We start from the raw sequence: 22,343 nt of genomic DNA on the forward strand, positions 1-22,343 counted from the left end.
TGTTCAAAATGTGTGGTTCTTTTATCTGTAACTTTCATTTTTGGTTTCACTATTGTCTCCATGTCTGCAATTTTGTCTTCTGCCACAAGATGTAGCATTTTTAAAGATTTTACTCTATTGCTCTGTTTGGAAAGGCATCGTTTATGTAATGACTGATTCCCCAAATCTATAGCTCTGCATTCAAACGCTGATCTTCATATTCCAATTATTACGTTAAAAATAATAGAACTTTAAAGGCAATAATTTTGTGTCCTCCAATGGAAACTTACAGGAAAACTGAAATATGAAGCGCACTATACATTTCAATACAAATCATAAGAAATTCATCCCAGTTCCGACCAAGCACTGTTTCTTCTTTAATTATTTTGTTTCATCTATAGCAGGCACTTTACATTATTACTTAAATTTCTTGATAGCTAATTTAGAAGGATAATTGCCTGAGGTGCCACCTTTATTTATGCCCTCTATGCAGGGGTGTAAATATTTGGGCCCCTTAGCAACATATTGATAGGGTGCCTGTCCCAATGCTTGTAGAGACAGCAGATGTTACTTTTATGCCCCATAATAGTGCCCTAGTTCATGTTATGTCACATTGTAGAGCTGCCAGTATACATTATGCAACATAGGTCCCCCAATTCACATTATGATATACAGTGTCCTTAGTTCATAATATGCCACATTACGATGCCCCCAGTCAGGGTTGGCTGGTTTAAAGCACCTTAGTTTAAAGTTTAAACTAAAGTTTTTTAAAAATACAATACTTTCTCTGACGTCCTAGTGGATGCTGGGGACTCCGTAAGGACCATGGGGAATAGACGGGCTCCGCAGGAGACTGGGCACACTATAAGAAAGATTTGGTACTACCTGGTGTGCACTGGCTCCTCCCTCTATGCCCCTCCTCCAGACCTCAGTTAGATTTCTGTGCCCGGCCGAGCTGGATGCACACTAGGGGCTCTCCTGAGCTCCTAGAAAGAAAGTATATGTTAGGTTTTTTATTTTACAGTGAGACCTGCTGGCAACAGGCTCACTGCAACGAGGGACTAAGGGGAGAAGAAGCGAACCTACCTGCTTGCAGCTAGCTTGGGCTTCTTAGGCTACTGGACACCATTAGCTCCAGAGGGATCGACCGCAGGACCCGTCCTTGGTGTTCGTTCCCGGAGCCGCGCCGCCGTCCCCCTTACAGAGCAAGAAGATGGTCCGGAAAATCGGCGGCAGAAGACTTCAGTCTTCACCAAGGTAGCGCACAGCACTGCAGCTGTGCGCCATTGCTCCTCATACACACTTCACACTCCGGTCACTGAGGGTGCAGGGCGCTGGGGGGGGGGGGCGCCCTGAGCAGCAATAAAATCACCTTGGCTGGCAAAATAACCACAATATATAGCCCCAGAGGCTATATATGTGGTAATTACCCCTGCCAGAATACAGAAAAAAGCGGGAGAAAAGTCAGCCGAATAAGGGGCGGAGCCATCTCCCTCAGCACACTGGCGCCATTTCTCCCTCACAGTTCCGCTGGAAGGAAGCTCCCTGACTCTCCCCTGCAGTCTACACTACAGAAAAGGGTAAAAAAGAGAGGTGGGGCACAAATTTGAGGCGCAGTAAATGTTATAGCAGCTATAGGGGACATAATTCAGTTAGTCCCTGCATTATATAGCGCTCTGGTGTGTGCTGGCATACTCTCTCTCTCTGTCTCCCCAAAGGGCTTTTGTGGGGTCCTGTCTCCTTTAAGAGCATTCCCTGTGTGTGTTTGCGGTGTGTCGGTACGGCTGTGTCGACATGTTTGATGAGGAGACTTATGTGGAGGCGGAGCAGATGCCTATAAATGTGATGTCACCCCCTGCGGGGCAGACACCTGAGTGGATGGACTTATGGAAGGAATTACGTGCAAGTGTCGACTCCTTACATAAAAAATTTGACGACATGCCAAAGGGACAGCCGGCTTCTCAGCTCGTGCCTGCCCAGGCAATTCAAAGGCCATCAGGGGCTCTAAAACGCCCACTACCTCAGATGGCAGACACAGATGTCGACACAGATACTGATACCAGTGTCGACGACGATGAGTCAAATTTAATGTCCACTAGGGCCATTCGTTGCATGATTGAGGCAATGAAAGAGGTTTTACACATTTCTGATATAAACCCAGGTACCTCAAAAAAGGGTTTTATGTTTGGGGAGAAAAAACTGCCAATAGTTTTTCCCCCATCTGAAGAATTAAATGAAGTGTGTGAAGAAGCGTGGGCTTTTCCTGATAAAAAATTGGTGATTTCAAAAAAATTACTAATGGCGTTCCCTTTCTCGCCAGAGGATAGGTCACGTTGGGAAACTCCCCCTAGGGTGGATAAAGCGCTCACACGTTTGTCTAAAAAGGTGGCACTACAGTCTCCGGATACGGCCGCCCTAAAGGAACCTGCTGATAGAAAGCAGGAGGCTATCCTAAAGTCTATATATACACACACTGGTGTTATACTGAGACCAGCTATTGCTTCAGCGTGGATGTGCAGTGCTGCTGCTGCTTGGTCAGATTCCCTGTCAGAAAATATTGACACCCTGGACAGGGACACTATATTGCTAACCGTAGAGCATATAAAAGACTCAGTCTTGTACATGAGAGATGCACAGAGGGAGATCTGCCGGCTGGCATCTAGAATAAGTGCATTGTCCATTTCTGCTAGGAGAGGCTTATGGACTCGGCAGTGGACAGGGGATGCAGATTCTAAAAGGCACATGGAAGTTTTGCCTTATAAGGGTGAGGAGTTATTCGGGGATGGTCTCTCAGACCTTGTTTCCACAGCAACAGCTGGGAAGTCAGCATTTTTGCCCCATGTCCCCTCACAGCCTAAGAAAGCACCGTATTATCAGGTACAGTCCTTTCGACCCCAGAAAAACAGGCGGGGAAAAGGCGGGTCCTTTCTGTCTAGAGGCAGAGGAAGGGGAAAAAGGCTGCACCACGCAGCAGGTTCCCAGGAACAAAAGTCCTCCCCCGCTTCTTCCAAATCCGCCGCATGACGGTGGGGCTCCACAGGCGGAGCCAGGTACGGTGGGGGGCCGCCTCAAAAATTTCAGCGATCAGTGGGTTCGCTCACGGGTGGATCCCTGGATCCTTCAAGTAGTATCTCAGGGGTACAAGCTGGAATTCGAGGCGCCTCCCCCCCGCCGTTTCCTCAAATCGGCCTTACCGACAACTCCCTCGGGCAGGGAGGCTGTACTAGAGGCAATTCACAAGCTGTATTCCCAGCAGGTGATAGTCAAGGTGCCCCTACTTCAATAAGGACGGGGTTACTATTCCACACTGTTTGTGGTACCGAAACCGGACGGTTCGGTGAGACCCATTTTAAATTTGAAATCCTTGAACACATACATAAAAAGATTCAAGTTCAAGATGGAATCGCTCAGGGCGGTTATTGCAAGCCTGGACGAGGGGGATTACATGGTATCCCTGGACATCAAGGATGCTTACCTGCATGTCCCAATTTACCTTCCTCACCAGGAGTACCTCAGATTTGTGGTACAGGATTTCCATTACCAATTCCAGACACTACCGTTTGGACTGTCCACGGCACCGAGGGTGTTTACCAAGGTAATGGCAGAAATGATGATACTCCTTCGAAAAAAGGGAGTTTTAATTATCCCGTACTTGGACGATCTCCTAATAAAGGCGAGGTCCAGGGAGCAGTTACTGGTCGGAGTAGCACTGTGTCGGGAAGTGCTACAACAGCATGGCTGGATTCTAAACATTCCAAAGTCATAACTGGTTCCTTCCACACGCTTACTGTTCCTGGGGATGATTCTGGACACAGAACAGAAAAAAGTGTTTCTCCCGCAGGAGAAAGCCAAGGAGCTGTCATCTCTAGTCAGAGACCTCCTAAAACCAAAACGGGTATCGGTGCATCACTGCACACGAGTCCTGGGAAAAATGGTGGCTTCATACGAAGCAATTCCATTCGGCAGGTTCCATGCAAGGACCTTCCAGTGGGACCTCTTGGACAAGTGGTCGGGATCGCATCTTCAGATGCATCAACTGATAACCCTGTCTCCAAGGACCAGGGTGTCTCTACTGTGGTGGCTGCAGAGTGCTCATCTTCTAGAGGGCCGCAGATTCGGCATACAGGACTGGGTCCTGGTGACCACGGATGCCAGCCTTCGGGGCTGGGGCGCAGTCACACAGGGAAGAAATTTCCAGGGACTTTGGTCAAGTCAGGAGTCGTCCCTACACATAAACATTCTGGAACTGAGGGCCATTTACAATGCCCTAAGTCAGGCAAGGCCCCTGCTTCAAAACCAGCCGGTTCTGATCCAATCAGACAACATCACGGCAGTCGCCCATGTAAACCGACAGGGCGGCACAAGAAGCAGGGTGGCGATGGCAGAAGCCACAAGGATTCTCCGATGGGCGGAAAATCACGTACTAGCACTGTCAGCAGTGTTCATTCCGGGAGTGGACAACTGGGAAGCAGACTTCCTCAGCAGACACGACCTACACCCGGGAGAGTGGGGACTTCATACAGAAGTGTTTCTACTGTTAGTAAACCGTTGGGAAAGGCCACAGGTGGACATGATGGCGTCCCGCCTCAACAAAAAGCTAAAGAGATATTGCGCCAGGTCAAGGGACCCTCAGGCGATAGCTTTGGACGCTCTAGTGACACCGTGGGTGTACCAGTCGGTTTATGTGTTCCCTCCTCTGCCTCTCATACCAAAGGTACTGAGAATAATAAGAAGGCGAGGAGTAAGAACGATACTCGTGGTTCCGGATTGGCCAAGAAGAGCTTGGTACCCGGAACTTCAAGAAATGTTAACAGAGGACCCATGGCCTCTACCGCTCAGACAGGATCTGCTACAGCAGGGGCCCTGTCTGTTCCAAGACTTACCGCGGCTGCGTTTAACGGCATGGCGGTTGAATTCCGGATCCTAAAGGAAAAGGGCATTCCGGAGGAAGTCATTCCTACGCTGATAAAAGCCAGGAAAGAAGTAACCGCAAACCATTATCACCGCATTTGGCGGAAATATGTTGCGTGGTGTGAGGCCAGGAAGGCCCCTACAGAGGAATTTCAGCTGGGTCGTTTTCTGCACTTCCTACAGTCAGGAGTGTCTATGGGCCTAAAATTGGGTTCCATTAAGGTCCAGATTTCGGCTCTGTGATTTTCTTCCAGAAAGAACTGGCTTCACTGCCTGAAGTTCAGACTTTTGTAAAGGGAGTGCTTCATATTCAGCCCCCTTTTGTGCCTCCTGTGGCACCTTGGGATCTCAATGTGGTGTTGAGTTTCCTAAAATCACATTGGTTTGAACCACTTAAAACCGTGGATCTGAAATATCTCACGTGGAAAGTGGTCATGTTATTGGCCTTGGCTTCGGCCAGGCGTGTGTCAGAATTGGCGGCTTTGTCATGTAAAAGCCCTTATCTGATTTTCCATATGGATAGGGCAGAATTGAGGACTCGTCCCCAGTTTCTCCCTAAGGTGGTATCAGCTTTTCACTTGAACCAACCTATTGTGGTGCCTGCGGCTACTAGGGACTTGGAGGATTCCAAGTTACTGGACGTAGTCAGGGCCTTGAAAATTTATGTTTCCAGGACGGCTGGAGTCAGGAAAACTGACTCGCTTTTTATCCTGTATGCACCCAACAAAATAGGTGCTCCTGCTTCTAAGCAGACTATTGCTCGCTGGATTTGTAGCACAATTCAGCTGGCGCATTCTGCGGCTGGATTGCCGCATCCTAAATCAGTGAAAGCCCATTCCACGAGGAAGGTGGGCTCATCTTGGGCGGCTGCCCGAGGGGTCTCGGCTTTACAACTTTGCCGAGCTGCAACTTGGTCAGGGGCAAACGCGTTTGCTAAATTCTACAAATTTGATACCCTGGCTGAGGAGGACCTTGAGTTCTCTCATTCGGTGCTGCAGAGTCATCCGCACTCTCCCGCCCGTTTGGGAGCTTTGGTATAATCCCCATGGTCCTTACGGAGTCCCCAGCATCCACTAGGACGTCAGAGAAAATAATAATTTACTCACCGGTAATTCTATTTCTCGTAGTCCGTAGTGGATGCTGGGCGCCTATCCCAAGTGCGGATTGTCTGCAATACTTGTATATAGTTATTGCTTAACTAAAGGGTTATTGTTGAGCCATCTGTTGAGAGGCTCAGTTATATTTCATACTGTTAACTGGGTTTAATATCACGAGTTATACGGTGTGATTGGTGTGGCTGGTATGAGTCTTACCCGGGATTCAAAATCCTTCCTTATTGTGTCAGCTCTTCCGGGCACAGTATCCTAACTGAGGTCTGGAGGAGGGGCATAGAGGGAGGAGCCAGTGCACACCAGGTAGTACCAAATCTTTCTTATAGTGTGCCCAGTCTCCTGCGGAGCCAGTCTATTCCCCATGGTCCTTACGGAGTCCCCAGCATCCACTACGGACTACGAGAAATAGAATTACCGGTGAGTAAATTCTTTTTTTTTTTTTTTTTCTGCTGCGGGATACACTGGGCTCCACAAGGAAATAACATCGGGGTGTAGAGTAGGATCTTGATCCGAGGCACCAACAGGCTCAAAACTTTAGACTGTTCTCAAGATGCACAGCGCCGCCTCCTCTATAACCCCGCCTCCATGCCAGAGAGCTCAGTTTGTAGTTGGTGTCTGCAGTAGCAGGTCACTTAACAGGGGGCTGCCTCAGGCAGCCTAATTCTTAGCTTTAGCTTCAACAGAAAAGAAGAGGACTGTACCAGGGTTGCAACAGGCTGTCAGAAGACGTCCCTGCAGCAGCTCCATCACCCCCAGCGAACGCTGTACACTCCCGTGCCGAGGTTGCCCGGTCACTGCAGCGGAGGTGCCGGCTTTTCTTCCTCTGTCAGTCACACATACGCCGCCGTCTCACGGATCGCGGTGCCGCTGTCAAGGGGAAGGTAAGGGGCTTCTGTGCCCATGCTGTACAAACCGATCCCGCACAGCCGTAGGGGGCGGGCCGCGAGAGCGCTGGCGTGGACACGGATTACTGGGCTGCTGTTCCACTAGCCTCCAGGTTGTTTTTATAGGGCACAGGCCAGGGGGTCTTTTGTACCGATACTCTCCGCTTCTTATTACTGCCCGCACGCCCGGTGGGGATGCCAGCAAGGGGAGTAGGCCGGACCTGAGGCCCCTCCCCCCAGCCCCAGGGCGCCATTTCTGTAATGTTCCCGCCCTGGAGCTGCATATCTCTCTCCCTCACTCCTGATCAGTGGCCATTACCAGTGGAGCTGAGCTGTTTCTAGGACTGCTGGGGTAAATACTCCTCTGTGGAACCGCCTGACTGCCAGTGCTGTGCTTCCTACAGGACACTTGAGTATTCTACCTGTCACTGCAACTGTGCTAGTTAAGAAAGAGTGCATACTGTCAGGGTTGCGTGGTACAAACACCCTGTGATATACATCCAGTGCTTACTGTGTTTGTTATATCTATTATTATCACATATAGCCATACTGAATATTACTTTTCTCTTACCTCCTAGAGTATGCTGGAGACTCCGTAAGGACCATGGGGTATAGACGGGCTCCGCAGGAGACATGGGCACTATAAAGAACTTTTAGTATGGGTGTGCACTGGCTCCTCCCTCTATGCCCCTCCTCCAGACCTCAGTTATATTTTGTGCCCAGAGGAGATAGGATGCATTACAGGGGAGCTCTCCTGAGTTTCTCTGGAAAAATAATTTTGTTAGGTTTTTTATTTTCAGGGAGCACTGCTGGCAACAGGCTCCCTGCATCGTGGGACTGAGGAGAGAGAAGCAGACCTACTTAAATGATAGGCTCTGCTTCTTAGGCTACTGGACACCATTAGCTCCAGAGGGAGTCGGAACGCAGGTCTCACCCCGCTGTTCGTCCCAGAGCCGCGCCGCCGTCCTCCTTGCAGAGCCAGAAGATAGAAGCCGGGTGAGTATAAGATGAAAAGAACACTAAAAACATATACCATATAAGAATATGTATATTACAAGGAAGCGCATATATATAATCTATTTGATTAAAAATTGTAAATATTTTTTATTTAGTATTCAATTTTCTTAATAATGCATGACATAATAAAACCTTAAAACACACCAAATCTGCAGTGCAAAGAAGTCCAGAAACTGTGACTATTACCGTCCAGATAACCATATACCGCTGGAGCTCCAATAAGGATTTTCTTTAAGCACACTAAGTGCTATTTTTGTAACTCCCCGGTGAAAAGCTGGTTATTTTTAAAGTGATATCCGTTGTTACTTTGTATCCACTAGCCAGAACAATATACTTTGTAGGAACTGCAAATGTTCACAATGTGCCTGCCGCACAGCAGCTAGTGTCCCCTTTCTCACCCCACCGCCAATGATTATTGCTCACCACAGCCGTACGTTGAAGCCTCAGTGCGGCTAGATCTTAAATGGTTAGTACCGAAGTTCTCTGGCGGGAGCGGCGGTAACAGCAGCGTCCACGGGGGAAGGGTGCACACTTTCAAAGTTGGTTTTAAATGATTCTTCCAAAGTGTTCTCTGGCATAGAGGGATTCTGGACAGCCTGCCGGTGTTTAAAATGGATCCTTAACGCGTTTCTCCGTGCTTCCAATCTCACGGTTTCATCAGAAGGTATTGAGGTGCATTAGATTGTCCGTATTTAAATACCAGGTACCCAATCAATGGAGAGCATTAATTAATTAAACTTTTACAGGTGTGTTGATCTTCTAAACCTGTGTTATCATCTCTCATTAGTTCACACATTAAAAACTATAATAAACTATAACATAAGGCAACAACCTACTTATATTCATTATACAAATATAGAGAACCATTTCGTTTATAGTATATATTCCGTATTATTCATTTATTTATTTGCACAAGAGACATAGGAGTTAATTTTCATTTTAAATCTTTTTAATCTCCGTAGAAATTGTTCAACAATTGAACAATTTGAAATTCAAGCTTTAGAATTAACGCAAGCATTTAAAGAAAAGAATTACCCTTTAGATATCATAGAACATGCGTTTGATGAGGCTTTGAAATGCGATAGAGAGTCCCTTCTTACTTATAAAAAGAAAGAAGATGTAAAAGATTCCATTAATGATGGTCAACCTAGATTCATAACAAAATATAATGCTTGTTCAAAAGAGATCAAACGTATTATTCAGAAGAATTATCCTATTTTAAAAACTGATAAGATCCTATCAAAAGAATTAATAGATAAACCACAAGTTATCTTTAAAAAGGCTTCGAGTTTGAAAAACTTTTTGGCACCTAGTCACTATGAATCTATAAAAAATGGTCCTAATAACAAAAGTACATGGCTACAGAAGCTCCATACGGAAAAGGGGAACTATAGATGCAGAAAACTAGGATGCTCCACATGTAGCACTATGTTAGATAAAAGCACAACCATTACATCCTATTCAAATGGGACCACGTTTGATATACAACAACATATTAACTGCCGTACCACATATGTTATATATGTAATTACGTGTGTATGTGGCATACAATACGTAGGCCGTACGACTAGAATGTTACACATTAGATGCTTAGAACATAAAAACAATATAAGACGGGGGGTTAGTACACACAGTTTAGTGCGACATGTGAAGTATAAACATCATAGTAATGTTTCAGGGATCAGGATACAAGGAGTGGAACATGTTAAAAGTACAACAAGAGGGGGGGATAGATTCAATCTTCTATGTAAACGCGAAGCGTTTTGGATCTTCTCCCTGGGTACATTGTTTCCGAATGGTTTGAATGATTCAATTGAGATGAATAATATATAGGACATCCCAATGAGCAATATGACATATGACTGCATAATGTATAAAGAAAGAGACCCCTGGGGAACATTATTGGGTCTATACTCTCTGAAGGATTAAAAATAAAAATAACATTTAAGAGCATGAGAGAGAGAGTGCGCTATATATATATATACACACACACAAAAAATGTGGGAAAGCTAAAATGAATATATGGTATGTGTATATATAGATCAAAATTATAAAGGGCTTATACTATAAATATCTGAGGGATTTATTAATCATATAAGACTATGTTATTGTATGATAAGCCTGATTCTCTTCCGAATAATATGTTTAGTGACAATTATGTTTATATAAAGATTTTTATATGTATTAATAAATCAAAATTATTACATCTATATGAGATACGAAATACAATCGTGTTAAGAAAGTGTGTATATATTCGAGATATTTCTTAGAATCAAGTTACGTCTGGTTTTGATAATTCTAGTAAGTATAATTAATATATAAAATAAATATCTAATGAATATGAAATAAATTGAAAATCTTTTTTCCTGTGCTCTGAGGGTGATTCGAACCCGGGTCTGCCCGGTTGCAGGTGGAGGCCTCAGCCTCTTGAGCCACACGGCTGCACATTATTTTGAGCTATAAGAAAGGATAGTTATCATCTAAAAAGATTTAAAATGAAAATTAACTCCTATGTCTCTTGTGCAAATAAATAAATGAATAATACGGAATATATACTATAAACGAAATGGTTCTCTATATTTGTATAATGAATATAAGTAGGTTGTTGCCTTATGTTATAGTTTATTATAGTTTTTAATGTGTGAACTAATGAGAGATGATAACACAGGTTTAGAAGATCAACACACCTGTAAAAGTTTAATTAATTAATGCTCTCCATTGATTGGGTACCTGGTATTTAAATACGGACAATCTAATGCACCTCAATACCTTCTGATGAAACCGTGAGATTGGAAGCACGGAGAAACGCGTTAAGGATCCATTTTAAACACCGGCAGGCTGTCCAGAATCCCTCTATGCCAGAGAACACTTTGGAAGAATCATTTAAAACCAACTTTGAAAGTGTGCACCCTTCCCCCGTGGACGCTGCTGTTACCGCCGCTCCCGCCAGAGAACTTCGGTACTAACCATTTAAGATCTAGCCGCACTGAGGCTTCAACGTACGGCTGTGGTGAGCAATAATCATTGGCGGTGGGGTGAGAAAGGGGACACTAGCTGCTGTGCGGCAGGCACATTGTGAACATTTGCAGTTCCTACAAAGTATATTGTTCTGGCTAGTGGATACAAAGTAACAACGGATATCACTTTAAAAATAACCAGCTTTTCACCGGGGAGTTACAAAAATAGCACTTAGTGTGCTTAAAGAAAATCCTTATTGGAGCTCCAGCGGTATATGGTTATCTGGACGGTAATAGTCACAGTTTCTGGACTTCTTTGCACTGCAGATTTGGTGTGTTTTAAGGTTTTATTATGTCATGCATTATTAAGAAAATTGAATACTAAATAAAAAATATTTACAATTTTTAATCAAATAGATTATATATATGCGCTTCCTTGTAATATACATATTCTTATATGGTATATGTTTTTAGTGTTCAAGTTTGGAGTAAGGTAGAATACTCTATTGGGAGCTGCAAATATATCATTTAAAATTGGTACCCATCTAAGGAGTTAGTTTTAGTGCGCTTGATTGTTACACAGGTTTGACAGTTGAAATCATTAGTGGTTAGACAGTCAAAGCTGTGTGGTTTTGTTAAGATGAAAAGAAGACTTCAAGGCGGCAGAAGACTTCAGATCTTCACTAAGGTAAGCGCGCAGTGTGCTCCCACACACTACACACACACTGAAGGCACTGATGGGTACAGGGCGCAGGGGGGGCGCCCTGGGCAGCAATATAAACCTCTAGAATGGCAACAGGGTACATTAGGCTGCGGAGGCAGTAAATGAGAAAATCCCCCGCCATTTTTTGTATATTGGAGCGGGACCGAAGCCCGCCGCTGGAGGGGGCGGAGCTTGATCCCTCATCACTAACAGCGCCATTTTCTCCACAGAACGCTGCAGAGAAGCTGGCTCCCCGGACTCTCCCCTGCTGAACACGGTGACAGAGGGCTGGAAAGAGGGGGGGGGGGGCATTTGTAAGGTGCAGTGAGAGTATACACATTTATTATACATATAAAAAATGTGTATATATCTGGGTTTTTATTCCAGTGTCAGTTGGCGCTGGGTGTGTGCTGGCATACTCTCTCTCTGTCTCTCCAAAGGGCCTTGTTGGGGAATTGTCCCCTTATAGAAATATCCCTGTGGGTGTCGGTACGTGCGTGTCGGCATGTCTGAAGCTGAAGGCTCGTCCAAGGAGGAGGTGGAGCAGATGAGTGGTGTGTCTCCGTCGATAACGCCGACTCATGATTGGATGGACATGTGGCATATGTTAAATGCAAGTGTTACCTCATTACATAAGAGAATGGACAAAGCAGAGTCCAGGGAAAAAGCAGGGAGTCAATCCGCGGATTGGACTGGGTCACAGGGCCCTTCTGGGTCTCAAAAACGTCCCCTATCCCAAATAGCAGGCACTGGTACCGACATGGATTCTGACTGCAGTGTCGACTACGATGATGCAAAATTACACCCAAGGGTGGCAAAAAGTATTCAGTATATGATTATTGCTATAAGATATTTCTCTAACGTCCTAGAGGATGCTGGGACTCCGTAAGGACCATGGGGAATAGACGGGCTCCGCAGAAGTCATGGGCACTTTAAGAAAGACTTTGGACTCTGGGTGTGCACTGGCTCCTCCCTCTATGCCCCTCCTCCAGACCCCAGTTTTAGACTGTGCCCAGAGGAGAATGGGTGCACTGCAGGGAGCTCTCCCGAGTTTCCTGCTTAGAAAGCATTTTTGTTAGGATTTTTTTCTCTTTTTCGGGGAGCACTGCTGGCAACAGGCTCCCTGCATCGAGGGACTGAGGAGCAGACCTACTTAAATGATAGGCTCTGCTTCCTCGGCTACTGGACACCATTAGCTCCAGAGGGAGTGAACACAGGTTCTTCCTGGGCGTTCACCCCAGAGCCGCGCCGCCGTTCTTCTCACAGAGCCAGAAGAAACGAAGACAGAAGACGTCTCAGGCGGCAGAAGCCTTCGGTGCTTCACTGAGGTAACGCACAGCACCGCAGCTGTGCGTCATTGCTCCCATACACCTCACACACTCCGGTCACTGTAAGGGTGCAGGGGGGGCACCCTGGGCAGCAATAAAACACCTCTCCTATGGCAAAAGTCTATATACATGTACAGGTGGGCACTGTACATGTATATAAAAGAGCCCCCGCCATTTTTTAGTAAGTTTGAGCGAGACCGAAGCCCGCCGCCGAGGGGGCGGGGCTTCCCCCTCAGCACTCACCAGCGCCATTTTCTCTCCACAGCACCGCTGAGAGGAAGCTCCCCGGACTCTCCCCTACTTGACAGACGGTGAAAGGGCGTTTTAAAGTAGAGGGGGGGGCACTTTATTGGCGTTTATATATTAAGCAGCGCTACTGGGTAAACAATCTGTGTTTTTCTCCAGGGATATATAGTGCTGGGGTGTGTGCTGGCATACTCTCTCTCTGTCTCTCCAAGGGACCTCAGGGGGAACCTGTCTTCAGAAAAGAGATTCCCTGTGTGTGTGAAGTGTGTCGGTACGTGTGTGTCGACATGTTTGACGAGGAAGGCTCACCTAAGAAGGAGGGGGAGTGCATGATGGTCAGGTCGCCATCGGCAACGCCGACACCGGACTGGGTGGATATGTGGAATGTCTTGAATGCAAATGTAAATTTACTGCATAAACGATTAGACAAGGCTGAAGCTAGGGATCAGTCAGGTAGTCAGACCATGCCTGTCCCTGTGGCACCAGGACCTTCGGGGTCTCAAAAACGCACCATATCCCAGATCACTGACACAGATACCGAAACAGATACTGACTCTAGTGTCGACTATGAGGATGCAAAATTACAGCCAATGGTGGCGAAAGGTATTCGTTACATGATTATTGCCATTAAAGAGGTTTTGCATATCACTGAGGAACCCCCTGTCCCTGACACGAGGGTACACATGTATAAAGGGAAAAAGCCTGAAGTCACTTTTCCGTCCTCATTTGAACTAAGCGACTTGTGCGAAAAGGCTTGGGAATCTCCAGATAGGAGACTACAAGTTCCCAAAAGGATTCTTATGGCGTATCCCTTTCCACAAAAGGACAGGATATGATGGGAATCTTCGCCGAAGGTAGACAAGACGCTGACACGCTTATCCAAGAAGGTGGCACTGCCTTCTCAGGATACAGCTTCCCTCAAGGATCCTGCTGATCGTAAGCAGGAGGTTACCATGAATCACATTTACACACATTCCGGTACTATCGTTAGACCGGCTATGGCATCGGCCTGGGTGTGTAGTGCTGTCGCAGCATGGACAGATTCCTTATCTACGGAACTTAACACCCTAGATAAGGATACCATTCTAATGACCCTAGAGCATATCGAAGATGCTGCTTTATATATGAGGGATGCTCAAAGAGACATTTGTTTACTAAGCTCCAGAATAAATGCTATGTCTATTTCTGCTAGGCGACTCCTGTGGACCCGACAGTGGACGGGGGATGCCGACTCAAAGCGGCATATGGAGTCGTTGCCTTACAAGGGGGAGTAGTTGTTTGGAGAAGGCCTCTTGGACCTTGTCTCTACTGCTACGGCCGGTAAATCGACTTTCTTACCTTATGTCCCCCCGCAGCATACTAAAAAGGCACCTCATTATCAAATGCAGTCCTTTCGTTCCAATAAAAGCAAGAAGGTACGGGGATCGTCCTTCCTTGCCAGAGGAAAAGGCAAGGGAAAAAAGCTGCATGCAGCTAGTTCCCAGGGACAGAAGCCCTCCCCTACATCTGCAAAGTCCACTGCATGACACTGGGGCTTCCCGGGGGGGAGTCAGCTCAAGTGGGGGCACGTGTTCGATTTTTCAGCCAGGTCTGGGTTCACTCACAGGTGGATCCCTGGGCTATAGAGATTGTTTCTCAGGGATACAGGCTGGAATTCGAAGACGTGCCTCCTCGCCGGTTTTTCAAATCGGCTCTGCCAGCTCCCCCGTCAGAGAGGGAGTTAGTGTTAACTGCAATTCAAAAATTGTATCTTCAACAGGTGATAGTCAAAGTTCCTCTTCTCCAGCAAGGAAAGGGGTATTACTCAACCCTGTTTGTGGTCCCGAAACCGGACAGTTCGGTCAGGCCCATTTTGAATCTAAAATCCCTGAACTTGTACTTGAAAAAGTTCAAGTTCAAGATGGAATCGCTCAGAGCGGTCATCGCCAGCCTGGAGGAGGGGGTTTGGATGGTGTCCCTGGACAAAAAGGATGCATACCTTTATGTTCCGATTTTCCCTCCTCACCAGGCGTTCCTGAGATTTGCAGTACAGGACTGTCATTACCAATTTCAGACGTTGCCGTTTGGGCTTTCCACAGCCCCGAGAATTTTCACCAAGGTAATGGCGGAAATGATGGTGCTCCTGCGCAAGCATGGTGTCACAATTATCCCATACTTGGACGATCTCCTCATAAAGGCGAGATCTCGGGAGAAGTTGCTGGACAGCGTGTCGCTGTCGGTGAGGATGTTGCAGGGGCACGGCTGGTTTCTCAATATACCGAAGTCCCAGCTTGTCCTTACAACGCGCCTGACCTTTCTGGGTCTGATTCTAGACACAGACCAGAAAAAAGGTTTTTCTTCCGATGGAAAAGGCTCAGGAGCTCATAGCCCTGGTCAGGAACCTATTAAAGCTAAAAAAGGTTTCAGTGCATCACTGCACGCGTGTCCTGGGGAAGATGGTGGCTTCGTACGAGGCCATCCCCTTCGGAAGGTTCCATGCGAGGACCTTTCAATGGGATCTACTGGACAAATGGTCCGGGTCCCATTTACAAATGCATCAGAGGATCACCCTGTCTCCCAGAGCCAGGGTATCTCTCCTGTGGTGGCTGCACAGTGCTCACCTCCTAGAAGGCCGCAGGTTCGGAATTCAGTACTGGATCCTGGTGACCACGGACGCAAGCCTCCGAGGTTGGGGAGCAGTCACACTGGGAAGAAATTTCCAAGGTCTCTGGTTGAATCTAGAGACTTGTCTCCACATCAACGTCCTGGAGTTGAGGGCCATATACAACGCCCTACGCCAACCGGTTCTGATTCAGTCAGACAATGTCACAGCAGTGGCTCATGTAAACCGCCAAGGCGGCACAAGGAGCAGAGCGGCCATGGCAGAAGCGACCAGGATTCTTCGCTGGGCGGAAGGCCATGTAAGCGCCCTATCAGCTGTATTCATCCCGGGGGTGGACAACTGGGAAGCGGACTTCCTCAGCAGGCACGACCTGCATCCGGGAGAGTGGGGACTTCATCAAGAAGTCTTCGCACAGATCGTGGGTCGGTGGGGACTGCCTCAGATAGACATGATGGCGTCCAATCTCAACAAAAAGCTAAAGCGTTATTGCGCCAGGTCAAGAGACCCTCAGGCGGTAGCTGTTGACTCTCTAGTGACACCTTGGGTGTTCAGATCGGTCTATGTGTTCCCTCCTCTACCTCTCATACCCAAGGTGTTGAGAATAATAAGACTAAGAAGAGTAAGAACAATCCTCATTGTTCCAGATTGGCCACGAAGGACTTGGTATCCGGATCTGCAAGAGTTGCTCACAGAAGATCCGTGGCCTCTTCCTCTAAGACAGGACCTGCTGCAGCAGGGGCCCTGTCTGTTCCAAGACTTACCGCGGCTGCGTTTGACGTCATGGTGGTTGAACGCCGGATCCTAGCGAAAAAAGGTATTCCGGAGGAGGTCATTCCTACCCTGATCAAGGCTAGGAAGGACTTGACATTGAAACATTATCACTGTATATGGTGAAAATATGTTTCTTGGTGTGAGGCCAGGACTGCTCCTACGGAGGAGTTCCATTTGGGTCGTCTGCTTCACTTCCTACAAACAGGAGTGACTTTGGGACTAAAATTAGGGTCCATAAAGGTCCAACTTTCGGCCTTATCCATTTTCTTTCAAAAGGAATTGGCTTCTCTTCCTGAAGTACAGACATTCGTGAAGGGGGTGCTGCATATTCAGTCTCCTTTTGTACCTCCGGTGGCGCTGTGGGATCTTAATGTGGTATTAAGTTTCCTCAAGTCACCTTGGTTTGAACCACTCACAACAGTGGAGTTGAAATATCTCACTTGGAAAGTGGTCATGTGGTTGGCGTTGGCTTCTGCGAGGCGTGTTTCGGAATTAGCGGCTTTGTCACATATAAGCCCCTATCTGGTTTTCCACGTGGATAGGGCAGAATTGAGGACTCGTCTACTAAAGTGGTCTCTTCTTTTCATATGAATCAACCTATTGTCGTGCCTGTGGCTACACGGGACTTGGAGGATTCCGAGTCCCTTCATGTGGTCAGGGCTTTGAAGATTTATGTGGCCAGAACAGCAAGGGTTAGGAAAACTGAAGCGCTGTTTGTTCTGTATGCAGCCAACAAAGTTGGCGCGCCCGCTTCAAAGCAGACTATTGCTCGCTGGATCTGTAACACGATTCAGCAGGCGTATTCTACGGCAGGATTGCCATTGCCTAAATCGGTTAAGGCCCATTCCACTAGGAAGGTGGGCTCGTCTTGGGCGGCTGCCCGAGGGGTCTCGGCATTACAGTTGTGCCGAGCAGCTACTTGGTCGGGGTCAAACACCTTTGCAAAGTTCTATAAATTTGATACCCTGGCTGAGGAGGACCTCCTGTTTGCTCAATCGGTGCTGCAGAGTCATACGCACTCTCCCGCCCGTTTGGGAGCTTTGGTATAATCCCCATGGTCCTTACGGAATCCCAGCATCCTCTAGGACGTTAGAGAAAATAAGATTTTACATTTACCGGTAAATCTATTTCTCGTAGTCCGTAGAGGATGCTGGGCGCCCGTCCCAAGTGCGGACTTCTTCTGCAAGACTTGTATATAGTTATTGCTTACATAAGGGTTATGTTATAGTTTCATTGGTTTAGACCGAGACTATGTTGTTTGTTCATACTATTAACTGGGTAGTTATCACAAGTTATACAGTGTGATTGGTGTGGCTGGTATGAATCTTGCCCTGGGATTCCCAAAAATCCTTTCCTCGTACTGTCCATCTCCTCTGGGCACAGTTTCTCTAACTGGGGTCTGGAGGAGGGGCATAGAGGGAGGAGCCAGTGCACACCCAGAGTCCAAAGTCTTTCTTAAAGTGCCCATGCCTCCTGCGGAGCCCGTCTATTCCCCATGGTCCTTACGGAGTCCCAGCATCCTCTACGGACTACGAGAAATAGATTTACCGGTAAGTGTAAAATCTTATTTCTCTGACGTCCTAGTGGATGCTGGGAACTCCGTAAGGACCATGGGGAATAGACGGGCTCCGCAGGAGACTGGGCACTCTAAAAGAAAGATTAGGTACTATCTGGTGTGCACTGGCTCCTCCCTCTATGCCCCTCCTCCAGACCTCAGTTAGATTTCTGTGCCCGGCCGAGCTGGATGCACACTAGGGGCTCTCCTGAGCTCCTAGAAAGAAAGTATATGTTAGGTTTTTTATTTTACAGTGAGACCTGCTGGCAACAGGCTCACTGCAACGAGGGACTAAGGGGAGAAGAAGCGAACCTACCTGCTTGCAGCTAGCTTGGGCTTCTTAGGCTACTGGACACCATTAGCTCCAGAGGGATCGACCGCAGGACCCGTCCTTGGTGTTCGTTCCCGGAGCCGCGCCGCCGTCCCCCTTACAGAGCCAGAAGCATGAAGATGGTCCGGAAAATCGGCGGCAGAAGACTTCAGTCTTCACCAAGGTAGCGCACAGCACTGCAGCTGTGCGCCATTGCTACTCATACACACTTCACACTCCGGTCACTGAGGGTGCAGGGCGCTGGGGGGGGGGCGCCCTGAGCAGCAATAAAAACACCTTGGCTGGCAAAATAATCACAATATATAGCCCCAGAGGCTATATATGTGATAATTACCCCTGACAGAATCCATAAAAAAGCGGGAGAAAAGTCCGCGAAAAAGGGGCGGAGCTATCTCCCTCGGCACACTGGCGCCATTTTCTCTTCACAGTGTAGCTGGAAGACAGCTCCCCAGGCTCTCCCCTGTAGTTTTCAGGCTCAAAGGGTTAAAAAGAGAGGGGGGGCACTAAATTTAGGCGCAATATTGTTTATACAAGCAGCTATTGGGGAAAATTCACTCAGTGATAGTGTTTATCCCTACATTATATAGCGCTCTGGTGTGTGCTGGCATACTCTCTCTCTGTCTCCCCAAAGGGCTGTGTGGGGTCCTGTCCTCAGTCAGAGCATTCCCTGTGTGTGTGCGGTGTGTCGGTACGGCTGTGTCGACATGTTTGATGAGGAGGCTTACGTGGAGGCGGAGCAGATGCCGATAAATGGGATGTCGACCCCTGTGGGCCGACACCAGAGTGGATGGATAGGTGGAAGGTATTAACCGACAGTGTCAATTCCTTACATAAAAGGCTGGATGACGTAACAGCTATGGGACAGCCAGCTTCTCAGCCCGCGCCTGCCCAGGCGTCTCAAAGGCCATCAGGGGCTCAAAAACGCCCGCTCCCTCAGATGGCAGACACAGATGTCGACACGGAGTCTGACTCCAGTGTCGACGAGGTTGAGACATATACACAATCCACCAGGAACATCCGTTACATGATCCCGGCAATAAAAAATGTGTTACACATTTCTGACATTAACCCAAGTACCACTAAAAAAGGGTTTTATGTTTGGGGAGAAAAAGCAGGCAGTGTTTTGTTCCCCCATCCAATGAGTGAATGAAGTGTGAAAAAGCGTGGGTTCCCCCGATAAGAAACTGATAATTTCTAAAAAGTTACTGATGGCGTACCTTTTCCTGCCAGAGGATAAGTTACGCTGGGAGATATCCCCTATGGTGGATAAGGCGCTCACACGTTTGTCAAAAAAGGTGGCACTGCCGTCTTAGGATACGGCCACTTTGAAGGTACCTGCTGATAAAAAGCAGGAGGCTATCCTGAAGTCTGTATTTACACACTCAGGTACTAGACTGAGACCTGCAGATAGTGCTGCTGCAGCGTGGTCTGTAACCCTGTCAAACAGGGATACTATTTTGCGAACATAAGACGTCGTCTTATATATGAGGGATGCACAGAGGGATATTTTGCCGGCTGGCATCCAGAATTAATGCAATGTCCATTCTGTCAGGAGGGTATTAGAGACCCGACACTGGACAGGTGATGCTGACTTTAAAAGGCACATAGAGCCTTATAAGGGTGAGGAATTGTTTGGGGATGGTCTCTGGGACCTCGTATCTACAGCAACAGCTGAGAAGAAAAATTTTTACCTCAGGTTTCCTCACAGCCTAAGAAAGCACTGTATTATCAGGTACAGTCCTTTCGGCTTCAGAAAAGCAAGCGGGTCAAAGGCACTTCCTTTCTGCACAGAGACGAGGGAAGAGGGAAAAAGCTGCACCAGTCAGCCAGTTCCCAGAATCAAAATTCTTCCCCCGCTTCCTCTGAGTCCACCGCATGACGCGGGGGCTCCACAGGCGTAGCCAGGTACGGTGGGTGGCCGCCTCAAAAATTTCAGCGATCAGTGGGCTCGCTCACAGGTGGATCCCTGGATCCTTCAAGTAGTATCTCAGGGGTACAAGCTGGAATTCGAGGCGTCTCCCCCCCGCCGTTTCCTCAAATCTGCCTTGCCGACAACTCCCTCAGGCAGGGAGGCTGTGCTAGAGGCAATTCACAAGCTGTATTCCCAGCAGGGGATAGTCAAGGTGCCCCTACTTCAACAAGGACGGGGTTACTATTCCACACTGTTTGTGGTACCGAAACCGGACGGTTCGGTGAGACCCATTTTAAATTTGAAGTCCTTGAACACATACATAAAAAAATTCAAGTTCAAGATGGAATCGCTCAGGGCGGTTATTGCAAGCCTGGAGGAGGGGGATTACATGGTATCCCTGGACATCAAGGATGCTTACCTACATGTCCCCATTTACCATCCTCACCAGGTGTACCTCAGATTTGTGGTACAGGATTGCCATTACCAATTCCAAACGCTGCCGTTTGGACTGTCCACGGCACCGAGGGTCTTTACCAAGGTAATGGCAGAAATGATGATACTCCTTCGAAAAAAGGGAGTTTTTAATTATCCCGTACTTGGACGATCTCCTTATAAAGGCGAGGTCCATGGAGCAGTTGTTGGTCGGAGTAGCACTATCTCGGGAAGTGCTACAACAGCACGGATGGATTCTATACATTCCAAAGTCACAGCTGGTTCCTACCACACGCCTGCTGTTCCTGGGGATGGTTCTGGACACAGAACAGAAAAAAGTGTTTCTCCCGCAGGAGAAAGCCAAGGAGCTGTCATCTCTAGTCAGAGACCTCCTGAAACCAAAACAGGTATCGGTGCATCACTGCACACGAGTCCTGGAAAAATGGTAGCTTCTTACGAAGCAAAATTCCATTCGGCAGGTTCCATGCAAGAACCTTTCAGTGGGACCTCTTGGACAAAAGGTCGGAATCGCATCTTCAGATGCATCGGCTGATACCCTGGTCCTTGGAGACAGGGTTATCTCTACTGTGGTGGCTGCAGAGTGCTCATCTTCAAGAGGGCCGCAGATTCGGCATACAGGACTAGGTCCTGGTAACCACGGATGCCAGCCTTCGAGGCTGGGGGGCAGTCACACAGGGAAGAAATTTCCAAGGACTTTGGTCAAGTCAGGAGTCGTCCCTACACATAAATATTCTGGAACTGAGGGCCATTTACAATGCCCTAAGTCTGGCAAGGCCTCTGCTTCAAAACCAGCCGGTACTGATCCAATCAGACAACATCACGGCAGTCGCCCATGTAAACCGACAGGGCGGCACAAGAAGCAGGATGGCGATGGCAGAAGCCACAAGGATTCTCCGATGGGCGGAAAATCACGTCTTAGCACTGTCAGCAGTGTTCATTCCGGGAGTGGACAACTGGGAAGCAGACTTCCTCAGCAGACACGACCGACACCCGGGAGAGTGGGGACTTCATCCAGAAGTCTTCCAACTGTTGGTAAACCGTTGGGAAAGGCCACAGGTGGACATGATGGCGTCCCGCCTAAACAAAAAACTAGAGCGATATTGCACCAGGTCAAGGGACCCTCAGGCAATAGCTGTGGACGGTCTAGTGACACCGTGGGTGTACCAGTCGGTTTATGTATTCCCTCCTCTGCCTCTCATACCAAAGGTACTGAGAATAATAAGAAAACGAGGAGTAAGAACGATACTCGTGGTTCCGGAGGGGCCAAGAAGAGCTTGGTACCCAGAACTTCAAGAAATAATATCAGAGGACCCATGGCCTCTACCGCTCAGACAGGATCTGCTACAGCAGGGGCCCTGTCTGTTCCAAGACTTACCGCGGCTGCGTTGGACGGCATGGCGGTTGAATTCCGGATCCTAAAGCAAAAGGGCATTCCGGAGGAAGTCATTCCTACGCTGATAAAAGCCTGGAAAGAAGTAACCGCAAACCATTATCACCGTATTTGGCGAAAATATGTTGCGTGGTGTGAGGCCAGGAAGGCCCCAACAGAGGAATTTCAGCTAGGTCGTTTTCTGCACTTCCT

General features: G+C 47.7%; 1 protein-coding gene across 2 annotated transcripts in view; it reads left to right on the plus strand.

The window, feature by feature from the left end:
• The window catches only part of FAM185A (family with sequence similarity 185 member A), a 190,561-nt gene that overhangs the window by 78,791 nt on the left and 89,427 nt on the right, over positions 1-22,343 (plus strand). The window lies entirely within an intron of this gene.

This window comes from Pseudophryne corroboree, chromosome 6, assembly GCF_028390025.1.
Source record: "Pseudophryne corroboree isolate aPseCor3 chromosome 6, aPseCor3.hap2, whole genome shotgun sequence".
NCBI lineage: Eukaryota > Metazoa > Chordata > Amphibia > Anura > Myobatrachidae > Pseudophryne > Pseudophryne corroboree.